The sequence below is a fragment of the Rutidosis leptorrhynchoides genome, chromosome 3 (genome assembly GCF_046630445.1).
Source record: "Rutidosis leptorrhynchoides isolate AG116_Rl617_1_P2 chromosome 3, CSIRO_AGI_Rlap_v1, whole genome shotgun sequence".
Lineage (NCBI taxonomy): Eukaryota > Viridiplantae > Streptophyta > Magnoliopsida > Asterales > Asteraceae > Rutidosis > Rutidosis leptorrhynchoides.
The window spans coordinates 37,983,725-37,990,279 of record NC_092335.1 but is presented as its reverse complement, the minus strand read 5'-3'; positions in this window follow the sequence as shown (position 1 = coordinate 37,990,279).

The following is a 6,555-nucleotide window of genomic DNA, read 5'->3' as shown; positions in this document are numbered from 1 at the left end:
TTAAAACATTCTTAGATCATGTTGAATATATATAAATACATATATATACACAAACGTATAATTATTTTATGTTATATAGTTCGTGATATCATCGGTCAAATTGGACGGTCAAACGTTGTGTAAAACTCTTTTCAAAAACATAAATCTCAACAATTTAGATTGCTTATCATGTTGGTAAGGTTTAATTTATGTAAATATTAATCTTATAAGTGTAAAACGATCGGAAAAATCCGGGTCGTTACATTACCTACCCGTTAAATAAATTTCGTCCCGAAATTTTAAAATTGTACCTATTGTGCGTCATCGGAAAACAGATGTGGGTACTTTTGTTTCATTTGATCCTCTCATTCCCAAGTAAACTCGGGACCCCTTCGAGCATTCCAACGAACCTTGACGATTGGTATGTTGCTCTGCTTAAGCCGTTTAACCTCACGGTCCATGATTTCGACTGGTTCTTCTATGAATTGTAGTTTCTCGTTGACTTGAATTTCTTTAAGAGGAATGGTGAGATCTTCCTTTGCAAGACATTTCTTAAGGTTTGAGATGTGAAATGTATTATGTACTCCGGCGAGTTGTTGTGGTAATTCGAGTCGATAAGCTACCGGTCCAATGCGTTCGATGATCTTGAACGGGCCTATATACCTTGGGTTCAGTTTACCTCTTTTTCCAAAATGTATTACACCTTTCCAAGGTGACACCTTTAACATAACCATGTCACCGATCTGAAACTCTAATGGTTTCCTTCGGACATCGGCGTAGCTCTTTTGGCGACTACGGGCTGTTTTCAATTTCTCCTTGATTTGCACTATCTTCTCAGTAGTTTCATGGATGATCTCGGGTCCAGTTAATTGTCGATCTCCTACTTCGTTCCAACAGATAGGGGATCTACACTTCCTTCCATACAGTGCTTTGAATGGTGCAGCTTTAATGCTCGCATGATAACTATTATTATACGAGAATTCTGCTAATGGTAGATATTTATCCCATCCGTTTCCAAAATCGATCACACATGCCCTAAGCATGTCTTCAAGAGTCTGAATTGTTCTTTCACTCTGCCCGTCAGTTTGCGGATGATATGCGGTACTCATATCCAAACGAGTTCCTAGGGCCTCCTGTAGTGATTGCCAGAACTTTGATGTAAATCTACTATCACGATCGGATATAATGGAAATAGGTATTCCATGCCTTGAAACAATTTCCTTTATGTATAATCGTAATAGTTTCTCCATTCTATCCGTTTCCTTTATAGGCAAGAAATGTGCAGATTTGGTGAGACGATCAACTATTACCCAAATAGTGTCATAACCCCAGGCAGTCTTAGGTAATTTTGTGATGAAATCCATGGTAATACCATCCCATTTCCATTCTGGGATTTCTGGTTGTTGAAGTAATCCTGACGGCTTCTGGTGTTCTGCTTTGACTTTGGAACAAGTCAAACATTCCCCAACATATGTTGCAACATCTGTCTTCAAATTAGGCCACCAATAATGTGTCTTAAGATCTTGATACATCTTTCCAACTCCAGGATGTATCGAGTATCTTGTCTTATGTGCCTCATTCAATATTAACTTCCTTAATCCACCCAACTTTGGTACCCAAATACGGTTTGCAAAATATCGAATTCCATCTTCCCGCATAATGAGTTATTTCCCATACTTCTTCATTATTTCATTTATTATGTTTTCTTTAGTAAGAGCTTCTCGTTGAGCCTCTTTGATTTGTGAGTTGAGATTCATGCGAATTTTTATGTTCATTGCTCGTACTCGAATTGGTTCTCGTTCCTTTCTGCTTAAAGCGTCGGCCACTACATTCGCTTTCCCGGGATGATAGCGAATCTCACAATCGTAGTCGTTTATCAGCTCGACCCACCTACGTTGCCTCATGTTCAGCTGTTTCTGATCGAAAATATGTTGAAGGCTTTTATGATCAGTAAACACAGTGCATTTAACTCCATATAAATAGTGTCTCCATATCTTCAATGCAAACACTACTGCCCCCAATTCTAGATCATGCGTCGTATAATTCCGCTCGTGAATCTTCAATTGTCGGGATGCGTATGCAATAACTTTCTTTCGTTGCATAAGGACGCAACCAAAACCTTGTCGCAAGGCGTCACAATATATCTCAAAATCATCGTTCCCTTCAGGTAACGATAAAATAGGTGCCGTGGTCAACTTCTTCTTGAGTAATTGAAATGCACTCTCCTGCTCAAAGGTCCATTCGTACTTCTTCCCTTTTTGTGTTAACGCTGTCAATGGTTTAGCTATTCGGGAAAAATCTTGAATAAACCTTCTATAATAACCGGCTAAACCCAAAAATTGGCGTATCTGCGTTGGTGTCTTAGGAGTCTCCCATTTTTCAATGGCCTCAATTTTAGCTGGGTCAACCTGAATTCCTTTGCTACTAACAACATGGCCAAGAAATTGCACTTCTTTCAACCAAAACGCACACTTAGAAAATTTGGCGTATAATTGTTCTTTTCTTAACAATTCTAATACCAATCTTAAATGCTGTTCATGCTCTTGCTCACTCTTGGAATAGATAAGAATATCGTCAATGAAAACGATAACAAACTTATCTAAATACGGACTACAAACTCGATTCATGAGGTCCATGAATACAACTGGCGCATTCGTTAATCCAAACGGCATGACCAAAAATTCATAATGACCGTAGCGTGTCCGAAAAGCAGTTTTCGGAATATCTTCTTCTTTGACGCGTAGTTGATGATAGCCCGACCTTAGGTCGATTTTTGAGTAAACACATGATCCTTGCAATTGATCAAATAAGTCATCAATTCTCGGTAGTGGATACTGATTCTTGATAGTTAACTTATTTAATTCACGATAATCTATACACATTCGGAAAGATCCGTCTTTCTTCTTGACGAATAAAATCGGAGCTCCCCACGGTGAAGTGCTTGGTCGAATGAAACCACGGTCCAGTAATTCTTGTAACTGGCTTTGTAACTCTTTCATCTCAGATGGTGCAAGTCTATATGGAGCACGAGCCACTGGTGCAGCTCCTGGTACTAGATCTATTTGAAATTCTACAGATCTAAATGGAGGTAATCCCGGCAACTCTTCTGGAAAGACTTCAGGAAAATCTCTTGCCACAGGCACGTCATTGATGCTCTTCACTTTCTCCTTCGTTTCGACTTTATTAACATGTGCTAAGATATCATAGCACCCTTTCTTCAAGCACTTTTGAGCTTTCAAATAACTAATGAGTTTTAGCTTTGAGTTACCCTTCTCTCCATAAATCATTACTGGCGTTTTATCCTTACGAGGAATGCGAATTGCCTTCTTGGCGCACACAACTTCAGCTCCTATTTTGGACATCCAGTCCATGCCGACTATTACATCAAAACTTCCTAATTCTACGGGTATCAAATCAATCTTAAATGTTTCTCCGGCTAAATTTATTTTACAATCACGGCAAATTTTATCGGCTTTAATTAGTTTACCATTAGCTAACTCAATCATGTACTTAGCATCTAGAGGTAATGATGAACAATTCAATTTAGCGTAAAAGTCTCTACTCACGTAACTTCTATCGGCACCAGTATCAAATATAATAGATGCGGATAAGTTATTAATGGTAAACGTACCCGTAACAAGCTCCGGGTCTTCACACGCCTCTCTAGCATTAATAACAAATGCTCTTCCACGTGCAGATCCATTATTCTTCTCTGGATTCGGACACTGGCTCTTATAATGACCCTGTTTCCCACACCCATAACAAGTAACAGTGGCCAAGGCAGTTCTATTTGCATTGGTGGCAGGAGTCTTGGCACCGTTTGTATTTGTAGCGGGAACCCTACAATCTTCAGCAAGATGACCTTTTCGATTACAATTGTTGCACACCACGTTACAATAACCAGAGTGATGTTTGTGGCATCTGTTACATAAAGGATTTCGTCCTTTGTAACCTGAGTTTGAACCGCTACCTGCACCTTGCGTGGTTTCTTGTTTCTTGTTGGATTGTTGATGATTACCTTCCCACTTTCTTTTGTTTCCCGATGTCTTGACATCGGTGTTCTTATCTAGAATAATCTGGTCCATCAATTCGTTCGCCATGGTGATAGCTTCATGAATAGTCTTGGGTTTGGATGCTGTAACATTTGCCTTGACCTTTTTAGGCAAACCGTCTTTGTACAGTTCAATCTTCCGTTCTTCGGTTGGTACCAATTCGGGACATAGCAAAGCTAATTCCATGAATCGCTGATTGTAGTTGGTGAGTTCAGTACCAACAGCTTTCAGGCTTCGTAATTCAGCTTCCAACTTCCTAACCTCGTTCCTTGGACAATATTCGTTGATTAGCATTGTTTTGAATTCTTCCCAAGGAGTATCATAAGCTACATCTCCTCCTACGTCCTTCACATAGTTTTTCCACCACGTGAGTGCACTATCTTGTAGGGTGCACGATGCATACTTGGTCATGTCCTTCTCAATACAACCACTGATTTTAAACACAGACTCAATCTTTTCGATCCACCGGGTTAAACCGACCGGTCCTTCTGTTCCACTGAATGATGAGGGTTTGCAACCTTGAAAAGTTTTGTAAGTGCACCCCACACGAGGATTTGGGTTAACTGCAGCACCTCTTGCAGCCTTGACCCATAACATTCTGTCGTTCACTCGCTGATTGATGAGTTCCTGGATTTCTTGTTCCGTCATTCGGTTCAATCGCGCCATAATCTTCAATAAGAATGAAAAAAAATAATTATTCACATGGAATATTATAGATGTAGTATGTATTTACAGTACATCGTAGCTTATTAATAATATGAACCAGTTATTATTATAAAAGCCTTTTCTTCTTATTAGCGTTTTATAATTATATCTAGGGTAGTACCTACCCGTTAAAGTTCATACTTAATAGCTTAGTACGAAAATCATTTACTACCACCCAAATAATATTTAACCATGGAAAATTATTGCATTTCACACTTCACTATTTTACATATGCTTATCTTACATCAAACATTAAGCAAACCACACTAGTAATATTATACACAACATTATATGTGTAGTGACCCGAACTTTACCATGTTTATATATATTAATTGAGATTGATATTTACATGATTAAATGTTTCCAACATGTTAAGCAATCAAACTTGTTAAGACTTGATTAATTGAAATATGTTTCATATAGACAATTGACCACCCAAGTTGACCGGTGATTCACGAACGTTAAAACTTGTAAAAACTATATGATGACATATATATGGATATATATATAGTTAACATGATACTATGATAAGTAAACATATCATTAAGTATATTAACAATGAACTAAATATGTAAAAACAAGACTACTAACTTAATGATTTTTAAACGAGACATATAGGTAACGATTATCGTTGTAAAGACATTTAATGTATGTATATCATATTAAGAGATATTCATACATGATAATATCATGATAATATAATAATTTAAAATCTCATTTGATATTATAAACATTGGGTTAACAACATTTAACAAGATCGTTAACCTAAAGGTTTCAAAACAACACTTACATGTAACGACTAACGATGACTTAACGACTCAGTTAAAATGTATATACATGTAGTGTTTTAATATGTATTTATACACTTTTGAAAGACTTCAATACACTTATCAAAATACTTCTACTTAACAAAAATGCTTACAATTACATCCTCGTTCAGTTTCATCAACAATTCTACTCGTATGCACCCGTATTCGTACTCGTACAATACACAGCTTTTAGATGTATGTACTATTGGTATATACACTCCAATGATCAGATCTTAGCAGACCATGTGAGTCACCTAACACATGTGGGAACCATCATTTGGCAACTAGCATGAAATATCTTATAAAATTACAAAAAATATGAGTAATCATTCATGACTTATTTACATGAAAACAAAATTACATATCCTTTATATCTAATCCATACACCAACGACCAAAAACACCTACAAACACTTTCATTCTTCAATTTTCTTCATCTAATTGATCTCTCTCAAGTTCTATCTTCAAGTTCTAAGTGTTCTTCATATATTCTACAAGTTCTAGTTACATAAAATCAAGAATACTTTCAAGTTTGCTAGCTCATTTCCAATCTTGTAAGGTGATCATCCAACCTCAAGAAATCTTTGTTTCTTACAGTAGGTTATCATTCTAATACAAGGTAATAATCATATTCAAACTTTGGTTCAATTTCTATAACTATAACAATCTTATTTCAAGTGATGATCTTACTTGAACTTGTTTTCGTGTCATGATTCTGCTTCAAGAACTTCGAGCCATCCAAGGATCCGTTGAAGCTAGATCCATTTTTCTCTTTTACAGTAGGTTTATCCAAGGAACTTAAGGTAGTAATGATGTTCATAACATCATTCGATTCATACATATAAAGCTATCTTATTCGAAGATTTAAACTTGTAATCACTAGAACATAGTTTAGTTAATTCTAAACTTGTTCGCAAACAAAATTTAATCCTTCTAACTTGACTTTTAAAATCAACTAAACAAATGTTCTATATCTATATGATATGCTAACTTAATGATTTAAAACCTGGA